Source organism: Cherax quadricarinatus, chromosome 95, assembly GCF_038502225.1.
Source record: "Cherax quadricarinatus isolate ZL_2023a chromosome 95, ASM3850222v1, whole genome shotgun sequence".
NCBI lineage: Eukaryota > Metazoa > Arthropoda > Malacostraca > Decapoda > Parastacidae > Cherax > Cherax quadricarinatus.
In genome coordinates this window covers 6707154-6726095 of record NC_091386.1, presented here as the reverse complement: position 1 = coordinate 6726095, position 18942 = coordinate 6707154, and the positions used below count along the sequence as shown (strand labels likewise).

At 48.4% G+C, this 18942-nt stretch overlaps 1 protein-coding gene across 3 annotated transcripts in view; it reads right to left on the bottom strand.

Moving 5' to 3' along the window:
- The window catches only part of LOC128703876 (uncharacterized), a 110507-nt gene extending 92594 nt beyond the window's left edge, over nucleotides 1-17913 (bottom strand). For 2 of the 3 annotated variants that reach the window (XR_011394689.1, XR_011394690.1), the window contains exon 1: nucleotides 17728-17912. The gene's annotated coding sequence lies outside the window, so the exon portion shown is untranslated. Of the gene's footprint in view, nucleotides 1-17727 lie in introns of all 3 variants that reach the window. The other variant, XM_070104922.1, reaches the window with a different exon arrangement.
- Nucleotides 17914-18942: the final 1029 nt, after the last annotated feature.

Genomic DNA, 18942 nt, shown 5'->3' with positions numbered 1-18942 from the left:
GTCCTCTACTGTACTGACTTTCATGCTTATTTTAGTGTCATCTGCAAATGATGATACAAAAGTGTGCCAGGTGTTTTTGTCTATGTCTGCTGTGAGGATGAGGAACAGCAGAGGTGCCAGGACAGTGCCTTGGGGCACTGAGCTTTTGACCTCACTGATGCTGGATCTTGCCCTGTTCACTACTACTTTTTGTGTTCTGTGTTAGGGAACCGAAAATCCATCTGCCTACCTTCCCTGTAATGCAAAATCTGTGTAAATCACACCTGCGTTTTGGTTTGGCCAACGGTATTCTGAGGAACATGGGTTATTTGAACTGTGGGTAAGAGCGGGCGAATGCCCAAAGATCCAATAAGTTAGGCTGCAGGGCAACTCCCCTTAAGTATTTAATCTAGAAGCTAGTGTCTCATTGACTGCATAAATATTGATTAGGGAATACCCACTGAATTCAGGGATCCTTAAGGTGCAGGCTGGGGATACTAATACCATCTGAACTCTTACAGGAGTAAGTCCTTCATTGCACATAGTATTTTGAAGAGAGGAACCAGAGGTATCTAGGTTTGTTTGGGTAGAATCAGGGGATTTCTAGTAGCATAATCTCCACCTCCTAGTAAGTCAGTCCTTTATTTGTGCATGTAGTTAGTAATTTCTTGTAGGGTCAATTTACATATGGAAATGTGTCCTAAAGGCCACTTGTGAGACTGAGACGACTAATCTCAGGGTGTCTGTGTCAACAGTACTTGCTAGGGTGAGCATCTCACAAGGAGGCAGTCCATACACGTTTTCACACCAGGTATACTCCAAGTAGGCACATACCTCTGATACAGTGGCTCATATGTTGCTATTACATCCACTTAATTACAGCTCCTCGGGACCTAAGATGGCTGTTACAAAGAACTTCAGGGCACAGCTGCTGAATCTCTAAGGCTGTCACCCCGCAAGATAAATCCAACAACAGCCATTAATTTTAGGAACTAGAGTTCTGAGGAACTTCAGAGAGGAACCCTGTGATGAAGTTTTGGTTCATCCTGGACCATTATCAAGCCACAACTAAGCAATGTGCAGATGAATGGTTTAGAGAACCGACATGTTGATAAATTAGACACATGTGCAACTCTTGGGTATCTTTATTGAGGAAACGTATTCTATTCAAGATTGATGGACTGAACACATCGACTCAAGGTTGAGGGACTGATTACCTCATTCTCCTCCTGTTCTTCAAGTTTCTCCTACGTTTGGACTGATGAAGCCACTGTGTGGCGAAACGTTTCCTCAATAAAGATACCCAAGAGTTGCACATGTGTCTAATTTATCCACAACTAAGCAAGAAAAAGGTAGAGAAAGCCAGGAGACAGAAAGGGAGGAAAGGGAAGAGGGGTAATAGCAGCAGCAGTAACAGTGGAGGTGGCAGCAGCAGTACAGTAGAAATGTAGAACATTCATGGCCATATCGACAATCCAAATGAATTCTTCATGAACAAAACCCAAAATTTGGTCATCCCAAAAACTCTCAGATATTATTATAACTCCACAAGATTTTGAAGAGGCAATTAATGACATGCCCATGCACTCTTGACCCAAGCCCAGACTCGTGGAACTCCGTGTTCATCAAGAACTACAAAAAGCCCCTATCATGTGCCTTCACAATTTACAAAGGTAATGAACTCACAATTTACAAAGTTCATTAACTCTGTAACTTGCTCAGCTATCAAAACTTTGGAGTCCAGTCCCTGGACCAATTATGTACCTCTGTAATCTTTTGACTACAGCCCACAGGATGGGTATGGGGTGCATAATAAACATATTAAACTAACTAACTCACGTGCCTTCAGCAATTTATGGAGAGGGAGCATGGACACAGGGGTCATCCCACACACACTAAAAACAACAGACATAGCCCCACTCCACAAAGGGGGCAGTAAAGCAATTGCAAAAAACTACAGACCAATACCTGGAGTCTACCTGGAGAGAGTTCCGGGGGTCAATGCCCCCGCGGCCCGGTCTGTGACCAGGCCGCCTGGTGGATCAGAGCCTGATCATCCCATATAAAAATCTTTGAGAGGGTTCTAAGAAGCAAGATCGCCAACCACCTAGATACCCATCAGTTACACAACCCAGGACAACACGGGTTTGGAGCAGGTTGCTCCTGCTTGTCCCAGCTACTGGACCACTATGACAAGGTCCTGGATGCTGTAGAGGATAAACAAAATACAGATGTATACACAGACTTTGTAAAAGCTTTTGACAAGTGTGACCATGGTGTAATAGCACACAAAATGCAGGATAAAGGAATAACTTAACTGGAAAAGTTGGTAGATGGATCTACAACTTCCTGACAAACAGAACACAAAGAGTAATAGTAAACAGAGTAAAGTCTGAGGCAGCTATGGTAAGCTCTGTTCCACAAGGCACAGTACTTGCTCCCATTCTATTCCTCATCCTCATTTCTGACATAGAGATGTAAGCCATAGCTCCGTGTCTTCCTTTGTGGATGACACCCGGATCACCATGGCAGTGACCTCCATCGAAGACACTGTGAGACTCCAAGCGGTGGCCTGGTGGCTAAAGCTCCCGCTTCACACACGGAGGGCCCGGGTTCGATTCCCGGCAGGTGGAAACATTCGACACGTTTCCTTACACCTGTTGTCCTGTTCACCTAGCAGCAAATAGGTACCTGGGTGTTAGTCGACTGGTGTGGGTCGCATCCTGGGGGACAAGATTAAGGACCCCAATGGAAATAAGTTAGACAGTCCTCGATGACGCACCGACTTTCTTGGGTTATCCTGGGTGGCTAACCCTCCGGGGTTAAAAATCCGAACGAAATCTTATCTTATCAATCAAATCTTCGAATGGGCCACTCAAAACAATACGAAGTTCAACAAGGAGAAATTTCAACTACTCAGATATGGAAAACTTGAAGAAATTAAAAATGTGTCAGGGTATACCACAAACATACCGAAAAAGTAATGTGAAGGACCTGGGAGTGATAATGTCAGAGGATCTCGCCTTCAAAGACCACCACAACAATGTATCTACCGCATCTGCTGGAAAATGATAGGATGGATAATGAGAACCTTCAAAACTAGGGACGCCAAGCCCATGATGATTCTCTTCAAATCGTTTGTGCTCTCTAGGCTGGAATACTACTGTACACTAACGTCCCCTTCAAGGACAACACAATAAGTGTCCAGGGCCTAAGACTGTTCAACTGCCTCCCAGCATATATGAGGGGGATTACCAATAGACCCCTGGCTGTCTTCAAGAAGGCACTGGACAGGCACCTAAAGTCAGTACCTGACCAACAGGGCTGTGGTTCGTACATCAGCTTGCGTGCAGCCAGCAGTAACAGCCTGGTTGATCAGACCCTGATCCACCATGAGGGCTGGTCTCAGACCGAGTCGTGGGGGCACTGACCCCTGAAAACCTCTCCAGGTAAACTCCAGGTAATATCAGTATGTAATTCGTGAAACTCGAGTCGTGCACCATCAATTTCCAGCAGTAATGGCCTGGTTGATTAGGCCCTGATCCACCCCGAAGCATGGTCATAGACTATGTCACGGGGGCATTGACCCCCAAAACACCCTTCAGCTATACTGCAGGTATACCAGGTACAGCATACCCAGGTATGATGGCTAAAGACTTATTTCTAAAAGTATACCTCTGGACAGTTAATCAATGGTTTCCATGTGATAACTTGTGAATGTCTTACCTAATAGGCTTCAAACTTTCAATGGTAATAACTAAAGAATGTATCTCTTAATGGCATCAATCATAAAGTACTGGCGCATTTTGGGATGTTGATCTGTGATAACTAGTCGATACCTCTTCTGGTTTACAGCACCATAACCCATAACCCCCAGACTTGGGGGTTATGGTAAGCAGCAACCTTAAACCAAGACAGCAATGCCTAAGCGTACATAATAAGGCAAATAGATTACTGGGATTTATATCAAGAAGTGTAAGCAACAGAAGTCCAGAGGTCATACTGCAGCTTTATACATCATTAGTAAGGCCTCACCTAGATTATGCAGCTCAATTCTGGTCTCCATATTACAGAATGGACATAAATTCGTTAGAAAACATTCAGCGTAGGATGACTAAATTAATACATAGCATTAGAAATCTTCCTTATGAAGAAAGATTGAAGACTCTTAAGTTACATTCACTTGTTAGACGAAGAATGAGGGAAGACCTGATCGAAGTGTATAAGTGGAAGATAGGTATTAATAAAGGGGATATTAACAAGGTCTTGAGGATATCTCTCCAAGAGAGAACCCGCAGTAATGGATTTAAATTGGATAAGTTTAGATTTAGAAAGGACATAGGAAAGTATTGGTTTGGAAATAGGGTAGTTGATGAGTGGAACAGTCTACCTAGTTGGGTTATTGAGGCTAGGACTTTGGGTAGTTTCAAATTTAGGTTGGATAAGTACATGAGTGGGAGGGGTTGGATTTGAGAGGGACTTGCACATCGGAGCGTGTTTCTTGGGTGGCATTGAAAATTGGGTTGGTCAAATGTTTGTTAGTGGGATGAATTGTAATGGACCTGCCTAGTATGGGCCAGCAGGCCTGCTGCAGTGTTCCTCCTTTCTTATGTTCTTATGTTCTTATAAATGGCATTTAACAATGACTCTTCTGACTGGATGCTATATAGCCCTTGTGGCTTAGCGTTCTTTTTGATTATATAACCCTTTGGGGCCTAGTTCCTAGGCCTTTTGTGTATCCATATGCTCTCGCACTACCGTCCACAGGATGGATATGGGGTGCACAATAAACTAGCCACTTCGGTGGCAAAATCTAAATCTAATCTTTTTGGTTATAATAATCTTCTGATTGGCCACAAACTTTCGGTGTGTGTCCTTGCAGTAGGTTCAAATTGGCTCAAGGCTGTGGAGTTGCTAGTTTGGCGCTTTTATTGAAGAAATTGATATTAGTTTCCATGTGATAACTTGTGAATCTTCTGATTGGCTTCAAATCTTCATTGTTGATATTTAATGTAACTGATCTAATGCTTATGCTACACTCTGTACTATTCCTTTTCCATGCATTAATATCATTATTTACTAGCAGTACATGTACAAGGTATACCAGTACATGTGCAAGGTATACCAGTACATGTACAAGGTATACCAGTACATGTACAAGGTATACCAGTACATGTACAAGGTATACCAGTACATGTACAAGGTATACAGACCATAGCTGACATCAATGACATACTACTGTATAGAAAGTCCCTTGTTATGTACAGCATTTCCCGCAAATTATGTCAGTTTTGTCCCAGGATGTGACCCACACCAGTCCACTAACACCCAGGATGTGACCCACACCAGTCCACTAACACCCAGGATGTGACCCACACCAGTCCACTAACACCCAGGTTGTGACCCACACCAGTCCACTAACACCCAGGATGTGACCCACACCAGTCCACTAACACCCAGGATGTGACCCACACCAGTCCACTAACACCCAGGTACCTAGTTTACTGATGGGTGAACATAGACAACAGGTGTCTTAAAGAAATACATCCAATGTTTCTACCCGTACTGTGGATCAACCCCCAGACCTCAGTGTGTGAGTTGAATGCGCTAGCAATCGAGCTACGGGACACTGAGGTAGAGTGGGCTGGGATTATGAGATACAAGGATAACTTCCTAGGATTGCACAGTGACCAAAACACACTAGTATAACACTTCTGGTGTCTTAAGTGTTAAGAGTGTGCCTCTTGGATGAGTGTTAATCTACAGCTCTTGGACCTTTTTCCACTAGCTGATGCCAGGGTTTTTGAATGTATTGACCTCCAGTTCCAGGACCTCTTGGGAGGATTACGAGACTCTTGAGGGAGTTGAACTGCAGGTCCTCAACTCGGTTGGTAGCGCACTCAGTTCACACACTGATATCCGTGTTCGATTCCCGGGGCGGGTAGAAACAGGGTGTTTCTTTAATACACCTGCTGTCAGTGTTCACCTAGCAGTAAGTAGGTACCTGGGTGTTAGTGGACTGGTGTGGGTGGCATCCTGGGGACAAAATTAACCTAAGTTGCGGGAAATGCTCTACATAATCTCTGACTTTCTATATAACACGTTACTGATGTCAGCTATGGTCTGTATAAGTTGATGCTATGAGGGATATAAAATCAAATACAAGCCGAGAATATACGATTTCGTTCGGATTTTTAACCCTGGAGGGTTAGTCATCCAGGATAACCCAAAAAGCCAAGTGTTTACCTGGAGTTTACCTGGAGAGAGTTTCGGGGGTCAACGCCCCCGCGGCCCGGTCTGTGACCAGGCCTCCTGGTGGATCAGCCCCTGATCAACCAGGCTGTTGCTGCTGGCTGCACGCAAACCAACGTACGAGCCACAGCCCGGCTGATCAGGAACTGACTTTAGGTGCTTGTCCAGTGCCAGCTTGAAGACTGCCAGGGGTCTGTTGGTAATCCCCCTTATGTGTGCTGGGAGGCAGTTGAACAGTCTCGGGCCCCTGACACTTATTGTATGGTCTCTTAACGTGCTAGTGACACCCCTGCTTTTCATTGGAGGGATGGTGCATCGTCTGCCAAGTCTTTTGCTTTCGTAGTGAGTGATTTTCATGTGCAAGTTCGGTACTAGTCCCTCTAGGATTTTCCAGGTGTATATATTCATGTATCTCTCCCGCCTGCATTCCAGGGAATACAGGTTTAGAAACCTCAAGCGCTCCCAGTAATTGAGGTGTTTTATCTCCGTTATGCGCGCCGTGAAAGTTCTCTGTACATTTTCTAGGTCGGCAATTTCACCTGCCTTGAAAGGTGCTGTTAGAGTGCAGCAATATTCCACCCTAGATAGAACAAGTGACCTGAAGAGTGTCATCATGGGCTTGGCCTCCCTAGTTTTGAAGGTTCTCATTATCCATCCTGTCATTTTTCTAGCAGATGCGATTGATACAATGTCATGGTCCTTGAAGGTGAGATCCTCCGACATAATCACTCCCAGGTCTTTGACGTTGGTGTTTCGCTCTATTTTGTGGCCAGAATTTGTTTTGTACTCTGATGAAGATTTAATTTCCTCATGTTTACCATATCTGAGTAATTGAAATTTCTCATCATTGAACTTCATATTGTTTTCCGCAGCCCACTGAAAGATTTGGTTGATGTCCGCCTGGAGCCTTGCAGTGTCTGCAATGGAAGACACTGTCATGCAGATTCGGGTGTCATCTGCAAAGGAAGACACGGTGCTGTGGCTGACATCCTTGTCTATGTCGGATATGAGGATGAGGAACAAGATGGGAGCTAGTACTGTGCCTTGTGGAACAGAGCTTTTCACCGTAGCTGCCTCGGACTTTACTCTGTTGACGACTACTCTCTGTGTTCTGTTAGTGAGGAAATTATAGATCCATCGACCGACTTTTCCTGTTATTCCTTTAGCACGCATTTTGTGCGCTATTACGCCATGGTCACACTTGTCGAAGGCTTTTGCAAAGTCGTATATATTACATCTGCATTCTTTTTGTCTTCTAGTGCATTTAGGACCTTGTCGTAGTGATCCAATAGTCGAGACAGACAGGAGCGACCTGTTCTAAACCCATGTTGCCCTGGGTTGTGTAACTGATGGGTTTCTAGATGGGTGGTGATCTTGCTTCTTAGGACCCTTTCAAAGATTTTTATGATATGGGATGTTAGTGCTATTGGTCTGTAGTTCTTTGCTATTGCTTTACTGCCCCCTTTGTGGAGTGGGGCTATGTCTATTGTTTTTAGTAACTGAGGGACGACCCCCGTGTCCATGCTCCCTCTCCATAGGATGGAAAAGGCTCGTGATAGGGGTTTCTTGCAGTTCTTGATGAACACAGAGTTCCATGAGTCTGGCCCTGGGGCAGAGTGTATGGGCATGTCATTTATCGCCTGTTCGAAGTCATTTGGCGTCAGGATAACATCGGATAGGCTTGTGTTAATCAAATTTTGTGGCTCTCTCATAAAAAATTCATTTTGATCTTCGACTCTCAGTCTGGTTAGCGGCTTGCTAAAAACTGAGTCATATTGGGACTTGAGTAGCTCACTCATTTCCTTGCTGTCATCTGTGTAGGACCCATCTTGTTTAAGTAGGGGCCCAATACTGGACGTTGTTCTTGATTTTGATTTGGCATAGGAGAAGAAATACTTTGGGTTTCTTTCGATTTCATTTATGGCTTTTAGTTCTTCCCGCGATTCCTGACTCCTAAAGGATTCTTTTAGCTTAAGTTCGATGCTTGCTATTTCTCTGACCAGTGTCTCCCTAAGCATTTCAGATATATTGTCTTATTTCCATTGTTGTCTTCCAATCTTGTCCTCCAGGATGCCACCCACACCAGGTACCTATTTGCTGCTAGGTGAACAGGACAACAGGTGTATGGAAACACATCGAAATGTTTCCACCCCGACGGGAATCGAACCCAGACACTCAGTGTGTGAAGCGAGAGCTTTAGCCACCAGGCCACCGGGGCATTAGGCGCCGCTTTCTGCCCCGACAAGCACAGTAGACGGCAGGATGGCAGCGGCAGTGGCAGACGGAGGGGGGATGGCAGCAGCCGATTAAACACCACCGGCAGATCACGAATATCGACTAACGGGCCATTTTTAACAAGAATAGAAAGCAAATGATTTAACAGTGTACTGTCTGACATTTTTGGGTTACCCCAGGTTCTGTACACATATAAGAACATAAGGAACACTGCAGCAGGCCTACTGGCCTATGTGAGGCAGGTCCAATTCTCCCACCGCCTTGAGACAATGCCTTGACCTAGTCAGGTCAGACACGTCAGTTAAGGGAGTAGCACGGCATCCGACCATAAACTTACTTATTTATCTTCCATTCCGGCAAGGTTGTGAAGGCGTAAGTACAAAAAGTAAGGTAACACTTGGACGCGTACTATACCCGTGTGAAACTACTCGGGTTTCCCACCCTCTCTCACTCTCCTGATCTCCCACCCTCTCTCACTCTCCTGATCTCCCACCCTCTCTCACTCTCCTGATCTCCCACCCTCTCTCACTCTCCTGATCTCCCACCCTCTCTCACTCTCCTGATCTCCCACCCTCTCTCACTCTCCTGATCTCCCACCCTCTCTCACTCTCCTGATCTCCCACCCTCTCTCACTCTCCTGATCTCCCACTCTACTGATCTCCCACCCTCCTCTCCTGATCTCCCACCCTCTCTCACTCTCCTGATCTCCCACCCTCTCTCACTCTCCTGATCTCCCACCCTCTCTCACTCTCCTGATCTCCCACCCTCTCTCACTCTCCTGATCTCCCACCCTCTCTCACTCTCCTGATCTCCCACCCTCTCTCACTCTCCTGATCTCCCACCCTCTCTCACTCTCCTGATCTCCCACCCTCTCTCACTCTCCTGATCTCCCACCCTCTCTCACTCTCCTGATCTCCCACCCTCTCTCACTCTCCTGATCTCCCACCCTCTCTCACTCTCCTGATCTCCCACCCTCTCTCACTCTCCTGATCTCCCACCCTCTCTCACTCTCCTGATCTCCCACTCTCTCTCACTCTCCTGATCTCCCACCCTCTCTCACTCTCCTGATCTCCCAACCTCTCTCACTCTCCTGATCTCCCACCCTCTCTCACTCTCCTGATCTCCCACCCTCTCTCACTCTCCTGATCTCCCCCCCGCTCTCACGCTCCTGATCTCCCACCCTCTCCTCTCCTGATCTCCCACTCTCCTGATCTCCCATCCTTTCTCACTCTCCTGATCTCCCACCCTCTCTCACTCTCCTGATCTCCCACCCTCTCTCACTCTCCTGATCTCCCACCCTCTCTCACTCTCCTGATCTCCCACCCTCTCTCACTCTCCTGATCTCCCACCCTCTCTCTCTCTCCTGATCTCCCACCCTCTCTCACTCTCCTGATCTCCCACCCTCTCTCACTCTCCTGATCTTCCACCCTCTCTCACTCTCCTGATCTCCCACCCTCTCTCACTCTCCTGATCTCCCACCCTCTCTCACTCTCCTGATCTCCCACCCTCTCTCACTCTCCTGATCTCCCACCCTCTCTCACTCTCCTGATCTCCCACCCTCTCTCACTCTCCTGATCTCCCACCCTCTCTCACTCTCCTGATCTCCCACCCTCTCTCACTCTCCTGATCTCCCACCCTCTCACTCTCCTGATCTCCCACCCTCTCTCACTCTCCTGATCTCCCACCCTCTCTCACTCTCCTGATCTCCCACCCTCTCTCACTCTACTGATCTCCCACCCTCTCTCACTCTCCTGATCTCCCACCCTCTCTCACTCTCCTGATCTCCCACCCTCTCTCACTCTCCTGATCTCCCAGCCTCTCTCACTCTCCTGATCTCCCACCCTCTCTCACTCTCCTGATCTCCCACCCTCTCTCACTCTCCTGATCTCCCACCCTCTCTCACTCTCCTGATCTCCCACCCTCTCTCACTCTCCTGATCTCCCACCCTGTCTCACTCTCCTGATCTCCCACTCTCTCTCTCCTGATCTCCCACTCTCCTGATCTCCCACCTCTCTCTCACTCTCCTGATCTCCCACCCTCTCTCACTCTCCTGATCTCCCACCCTCTCTCACTCTCCTGATCTCCCAGCCTCTCTCACTCTCCTGATCTCCCATCTCCCCTCTCTCACTCTCCTGATCTCCCACCCTCTCTCACTCTCCTGATCTCCCACCCTCTCTCACTCTCCTGATCTCCCACCCTCTCTCACTCTCCTGATCTCCCACCCTCTCTCACTCTCCTGATCTCCCACCCTCTCTCACTCTCCTGATCTCCCACCCTCTCTCACTCTCCTGATCTCCCACCCTCTCTCACTCTCCTGATCTCCCACCCTCTCTCACTCTCCTGATCTCCCATCTCTCCTGATCTCCCTCCTCTCACTCTCCTGATCTCCCACCCTCTCTCACTCTCCTGATCTCCCACCCTCTCTCACTCTCCTGATCTCTCCATCTCCCCCTCTCTCACTCTCCTGATCTCCCACCCTCTCTCACTCTCCTGATCTCCCACCCTCTCTCACTCTCCTGATCTCCCACCCTCTCTCACTCTCCTGATCTCCCACCCTCTCTCACTCTCCTGACCTCCCACCCTCTCTCACTCTCCTGATCTCCCACCCTCTCTCACTCTCCTGATCTCCCACCCTCTCTCACTCTCCTGATCTCCCACCCTCTCTCACTCTCCTGATCTCCCACCCTCTCTCACTCTCCTGATCTCCCACCCTCTCTCACTCTCCTGATCTCCCACCCTCTCTCACTCTCCTGATCTCCCACCCTCTCTCACTCTCCTGATCTCCCACCCTCTCTCACTCTCCTGATCTCCCACCCTCTCTCACTCTCCTGATCTCCCACCCTCTCTCACTCTCCTGATCTCCCACCCTCTCTCACTCTCCTGATCTCCCACCCTCTCTCACTCTCCTGATCTCCCACCCTCTCTCACTCTCCTGATCTCCCACCCTCTCTCACTCTCCTCTCCCACCCTCAGTAACTCTCCTCTCCCACCCTCAGTAACTCTCCTCTCCCACCCTCAGTAACTCTCCTCTCCCACCCTCAGTAACTCTCCTCTCCCACCCTCAGTAACTCTCCTCTCACTCTCCTGATCTCCCATCTCCCACCCTCTCTCACTCTCTGATCTCCCACTCTCCTGATCTCCCACCCTCTCTCACTCTCCTGATCTCCCACCCTCTCTCACTCTCCTGATCTCCCACCCTCTCTCACTCTCCTGATCTCCCACCCTCTCTCACTCTCCTGATCTCCCACCCTCTCTCACTCTCCTGATCTCCCACCCTCTCTCACTCTCCTGATCTCCCACCCTCTCTCACTCTCCTGATCTCCCACCCTCTCTCACTCTCCTGATCTCCCACCCTCTCTCACTCTCCTGATCTCCCACCCTCTCTCACTCTCCTGATCTCCCACCCTCTCTCACTCTCCTGATCACCCACCCTCTCTCACTCTCTGATCTCCCACTCTCTCTGATCTCCCACCCCTCTCTCTCTCCTGATCTCCCACCCTCTCTCTCTCTCCTGATCTCACACCCTCTCTCTCCTGATCTCCCACCCTCTCTCTCTCTCCTGATCTCCCACCCTCTCTCTCTCTCCTGATCTCCCACCCTCTCTCACTCTCCTGATCTCCCACCCTCTCTCACTCTCCTGATCTCCCACCCTCTCTCACTCTCCTGATCTCCCACCCTCTCTCACTCTCCTGATCTCCCACCCTCTCTCACTCTCCTGATCTCCCACCCTCTCTCACTCTCCTGATCTCCCACCCTCTCTCACTCTCCTGATCTCCCACCCTCTCTCACTCTCCTGATCTTCCACCCTCTCTCACTCTCCTGATCTCCCACTATCTCTCACTCTCCTGATCTCCCACCCTCTCTCACTCTCCTGATCTCCCACCTTCTCTCACTCTCCTGATCTCCCACCCTCTCTCACTCTCCTGATCTCCCACCCTCTCTCACTCTCCTGATCTCCCACCCTCTCTCACTCTCCTGATCTCCCACCCTCTCTCACTCTCCTGATCTCCCACCCTCTCTCACTCTCCTGATCTCCCACCCTCTCTCACTCTCCTGATCTCCCACCCTCTCTCACTCTCCTGATCTCCCACCCTCTCTCACTCTCCTGATCTCCCACCCTCTCTCACTCTCCTGATCTCCCACCCTCTCTCACTCTCCTGATCTCTCTCCTGATCTCCCACCCTTTCTCACTCTCCTGATCTCCCACCCTCTCTCACTCTCCTGATCTCCCACCCTCTCCTCTCCTGATCTCTCTCTCCTGATCTCCCACCCTCTCTCACTCTCCTGATCTCCCACCCTCTCTCACTCTCCTGATCTCCCACCCTCTCTCACTCTCCTGATCTCCCACCCTCTCTCACTCTCCTGATCTCCCACCCTCTCTCTCTCTCCTGATCTCCCATCCTTTCTCACTCTCCTGACTCTCCTGATCCCACCCTCTCTCACTCTCCTGATCTCCCACCCTCTCTCACTCTCCTGATCTCCCACCCTCTCTCCTGATCTCCCACCCTCTCTCACTCTCCTGATCTCCCACCCTCTCTCACTCTCCTGATCTCCCACCCTCTCTCTCTCTCCTGATCTCCCACCCTCTCTCTCCTGATCTCCCACCTCTCCCTCCCCATCACCCATCACCCTCACAGTCCCCAGAATATCTTGCTGCCAAGTTTGTCAAGACTGGTAATCACAATTATAGTGCCCGGTCAGTGGCCAGACTTCAAACACCTTTTATTGTTAAGCACTAAAGGAGTGGAACAGGCTGCCTACACGTGCCAAAGCCTGTCATAGCATGAGCCGGTTCAAGAGAGCTAAAAGGTACCTAATTAATGTAGGTACAGAGTGTGAAGAGAGTGGTTTCTTGTATAGGTGACGTACAAGTACCTATTACTGTGATCTGGTCCTCCTTTAAGGTTAATATAAGTGACTTATTTACCTTATTCTTAGTATATATATTTTATAGATTCCCACCAAGGCATGGCCCGAAAAAGAAAAACTTTCACCATTTCACTCATATTCAGAAGGGTGCTTTACACTACAGTTTTTAAACTGCAACATTAACACCCCTCTCGAGTTGAATATTAAAATGGTAAACAGTACCGACGGGTTGGTAAGACACACAGGCAACAGTTAGGTAACTTTAAACCGAAATGCTTCGCCTACACAGTAGGCCTCTTGAGGGTCTGACAACCTCAAACCTACTACATCAAGGGTGATGGGCTAATTACATCGTCTTCACATCTCTACTGCTCCTGCCTACTTTCTGTAGTCGACTGAAGACGCCTACTGTGTAGGCGAAACGTTTCGGATTGAAGTTGCCTGAGACCAGGCCTCGTGGTGGATCAGGGTCTGATGAACAAGGCTGTTACTACTGGAAACACGCAAGCCACTGGTTAAGATAAGATAAGATAAGATTTCGTTCGGATTTTTAACCCCGGAGGGTTAGCCACCCAGGATAACCCAAGAAAGTCAGTGCGTCATCGAGGACTGATCATTGTGGTCCTTAATCTTGTCCCCCAGGATGCGACCCACAAGTCGACTGTTACTAGGTGAACAGGACAACATAAGGAAACGCGTCGAAACACGCAAGAACCCGCCCTCCGTGTGTGAAGCGGGAGCTTTAGCCACCAGGCCACCGAACCACATCTCGGCTGGTCAGGTACTGACTTTAGGTGCCTGTCTAGTGCCTTCTTAGACAGCCAGGGGCCTATTGGTAATTCCCCTTATATATGCTGGGAGACAGTTGAACAGTCTTGGGCCCCTGACACTTATTGTGTTGTCTCTCAGTGTATTCGTGGTCCCTCTGCTTCTCGTTACGATAATGTTGCATCTCCTTTCGAGTCTTTTTGCTTTCATAGGGATTGATTTTCGTGTGCAAGTTTGGTGTTTATCCCTCTAGGACTTTCCAAGTGTATATTATCATGTATCTTTCTCGCCTGCATTCCAGGGAATACAAATCAAGGGGCTTCAATCGTTCCAAGTAATTTAGGTCCTTTATCGCACTTGTGTGCCATGAAAGTTCTCTGTACATTCTTCAGGTCAGCAATTTCACCTGCCTTGAAAGAAGCAGTGTATTCCAGCCTAGAGAGAACAAGCGATTTGAAGAGAATCATCACGGACATCACATCCCTAGTTTTGAAGGTTCTCATTATCCATCCAATCAGATGAGGTAGATACATTGTTGTGGTCTTTGAAAGTGAGATCCTCTGACATTATCACTCCCAGGTCCTTCACATTAGTTTTTCGTGGTAACAGCTTAACAAAATTCCTGGAGGGCGAAACGTTCCCACAATAAAATGTCACATTAGTTACACTTGTGTCCCTTTACATATTGTGGTAAATTCTATTGGCATTTATATAACGAAAGTCACATGATACTTCATCTGTGTGTTTTCCATGTTGGTATTTGACATTATTACTGGTGAAGGTACTGAGCCATCACACAGGCTAGGAGGCAGCACCAACAGCCTCGTATGACAAATAATATCTATTGAATATGATCAGAAATACGCAATGTTATGAGGAAAATCAGGTAGACCTAACTCCAGGTGTATTTAATTACAAGTTTGAGAAACCATACCACGGGTGGGGTTTGAACCCGCGGTCAGAGTCTCAAAACTACAGACTGTCGCGTTAGTCACTGGACCAGCTAGCTTCAATAAGATTCGTCCAACTAGGTATATTTCTACACCATAGGAAGGTTAGCATAGGCCACCACTGTGACCACTGGGACGTGAGCTAGAGTTCGTCACAGCCACGCTAGCTGGAGATTCGTCTGTAAAAACTTGCATTTGTGGTCACATTGGTGGCCTATGCTAACCTTCCTATGGTGCATAAATATACCTAGTTGGATGAATCATATTGAAGCTAGCTGGTCCAGTGGCTAACGCGACGGTCTGGAGTTTTGTGACTCTCTGACCGCGGGTTCAAACCCCACCCGTGGTATGGTTTGTCTATTGTTTCAAATAATCGTGAAGTTTTCTAGCGCTGGAAAACTGTGCATTCTGTGTTTACCTGGGGACCTGGAGAGGGTTTCAGGGGGTCAGCGCCCCCGCGGCTCGGTCAGAGCGCCCCTACTTTTCACTGGGAGAATGTTGCATCTCAGCAGGAGATGCTACATTTCCCCAATGAGAGCATGGGTACCATTAGTACACTGAGAGAAAACACAGCAAGTGTCAGGGTTCCAAGACTGTTCAACTGCCTCCCAGCATACATAAGGGGCATTACCAATAGACCCCTGGTTGTCTTCAAGACCCCTGGTTGTCTTCAAGACCCCTGGTTGTCTTCAAGACCCATGGTTGTCTTCAAGACCAATGGTTGTCTTCAAGACCCATGGTTGTCTTCAAGACCCCTGGTTGTCTTCAAGACCCCTGGTTGTCTTCAAGACCCCTGGTTGTCTTCAAGACCCATGGTTGTCTTCAAGATCCCTGGTTGTCTTCAAGGCCCATGGTTGTCTTCAAGACCCCTGGTTGTCTTCAAGACCCATGGTTGTCTTCAAGACCCATGGTTGTCTTCAAGACCCATGGTTGTCTTCAAGACCCCTGGTTGTCTTCAAGACCCCTGGTTGTCTTCAAGACCCCTGGTTGTCTTCAAGACCCCTGGTCTTCAAGACCCATGGTTGTCTTCAAGACCCATGGTTGTCTTCAAGACCCCTGGTTGTCTTCAAGACCCATGGTTGTCTTCAAGACCCATGGTTGTCTTCAAGACCCCTGGTTGTCTTCAAGACCCCTGGTTGTCTTCAAGACCCCTGGTTGTCTTCAAGACCCCTGGTTGTCTTCAAGACCCATGGTTGTCTTCAAGACCCATGGTTGTCTTCAAGACCCATGGTTGTCTTCAAGACCCCTGGTTGTCTTCAAGACCCCTGGTTGTCTTCAAGACCCCTGGTTGTCTTCAAGACCCATGGTTGTCTTCAAGACCCCTGGTTGTCTTCAAGACCCATGGTTGTCTTCAAGACCCCTGGTTGTCTTCAAGACCCCTGGTTGTCTTCAAGACCCATGGTTGTCTTCAAGACCCATGGTTGTCTTCAAGACCCATGGTTGTCTTCAAGACCCCTGGTTGTCTTCAAGACCCCTGGTTGTCTTCAAGACCCCTGGTTGTCTTCGACCCATGGTTGTCTTCAAGACCCATGGTTGTCTTCAAGACCCCTGGTTGTCTTCAAGGCCCATGGTTGTCTTCAAGACCCCTGGTTGTCTTCAAGACCCCTGGTTGTCTTCAAGACCCCTGGTTGTCTTCAAGACCCCTGGTTGTCTTCAAGACCCCTGGCTGTCTTCAAGACCCCTGGCTGTCTTCAAGACCCCTGGCTGTCTTCAAGACCCCTGGCTGTCTTCAAGACCCCTGGCTGTCTTCAAGACCCCTGGCTGTCTTCAAGAAAGCACTGGACAGGCACCTGAAATCTGTACCTGACCAACAGGGCTGTGGTTCGTACGTCAGTTTGCGTGCGGCCAGCAGTAACAGCCTGGTTAATCAGACCCTGATCCACCATGAGACCTGGTCTCAGACCGAGCCGCGGGGGCGTTGACCCTAAAACCCTCTCCAGGTAAACTCCAGGTAAACCCTACCTAAGGAAGCCAAAGTGACTTCCATTGAGACTCCGTGTTTAATTAAGAGGCTTTAAACCCTTAGTTTAAACCCTGATGTTCAGTGTGCAATTCACCTGGAGAGGGTTCCGGGGGGTCAATGCCCCCGAGGCCCGGTCTGTGACCAGGACTCGCAGTGGATCAGAGCCTAATCAAACCAGGCTGTTACAAGTCTTTCAATCAATCAATCAATCAATCAATCAATCAAAGTTTATTCTGTATAATTATTACAATGCGGGTTTACAGATTTTGGGTATTGTGTGGTTTACACGTGTTAAAGCACTAATTACAGAGGTGGCCACTAGGGCACCTAGCATGGCTAGGTATTTCGGCGGTACACTCTATCTTCCTATTTGCAGACAGAAATTTCTCAAGAGTTGCTTTCATCTCTGCTCTCTATCATCTAACTCTGCTGTACCTTGGATGGGTTTCACGAGTTCCACTACTGACGGAGCCCGGCCCTGGGCCAGGCTCGTTTGGTGCTTGCCTGGCCCCGTAAAACGCTGACTTTTTACGAAATTAACGAAAACATTGGAAGGATCTACAGTTTATTCTAGCAGAATAAAGAATGTTCGTGCGATAATGTTGTTAAACTTGTACAAGACATAGTTCCAAGGCATTAAACTAGACGGGTCCCTCTGCCCATGTTGTGTTGGGCAGTATGAGAGAGAACAGAGATGTAACAGACACCTACCTGTTCCTTGTAAGCACAATCAGGTGATGAGAAGTACAATAGATTAAGCTGGCACTCTTAAGCTGACGCAATAAATTAAGCTGGAGCCCCTGGTAACTAGGTGCGGGCATACACCCGCCCACCGCACCTGCGACACTCGCGCGCCCACACTGTATTGAAACCCCGAACGTTTTGGTGGTCTTTTGCGCTGTTGAGATAGTGGGGTGAGGAGGAGGGGTGAGGAGGAGGGGTGAGGAGGAGGGGCGAGGGGAAGGGTCGAGGGAAAGGGGCGAGGAGGGAGAGGAAGGAGGGAGGGGCAGCCCACAGAGAACGGCAGGAAGGAATATCAGGGTGGAGGAAAACGAGAGAAAGAGAGGGAGGGAGAGGTGAAGACTGGAGTGAAATTGTTGAGTGGGAGGGGGGGGGGAACGAGAGGGCCAGTGAAGAGGCGGGGCCAGGAGCTATGAACCGACCTCTGCAACCACAAATACACGCACACACACACACACACACACACACACACACACACACACACACACACACACACACACACAAACACACACACAAACACGGACAAACACGGACTCGACCCCCGCAACCTCAACTAGGTGAGTACAAGGTGGACAAAGACAGGATGTTCCAGAGATTGGACACAGTAACAAGGGGACACAGTTGGAAGCTGAAGACACAGATGAATCACAGGGATGTTAGGAAGTATTTCTTCAGCCACATAGTCAGTAAGTGGAATAGTTTGGGAAGTGATGTAGTGGAGACAGGATCCATACATAGATTTAAGCAGAGGTACGATAAAGCTCACGGCTCAGGGAGAGTGACCTAGTAGCGATCAGTGAAGAGGCGGGGCCAGGAGCTCGGACTCGACCCCCGCAACCTCAACTAGGTGAGTACAACTAGGTGAGTACACACACACACACACACACACACACACACACACACACACACACACACACACACACACACACACACACACACGAACATTTCTGGCGATAATTCTGATTATTCTGAGTTATCTTAGATAACTTACGTTAATAAATAAACTACCACAATACAAAGAAACCCAACTTACACAGGTACAGTTACACAGGTACAGTTACACAGGTACAGTTACACAGGTACAGTTACACAGGTACAGTTACACAGGTACAGTTACACAGGTACAGTTATACAGAAAGCAGGAAGTGGGAGGTGCATGTCAAAGCAGCAGAAGCTAGGATACAG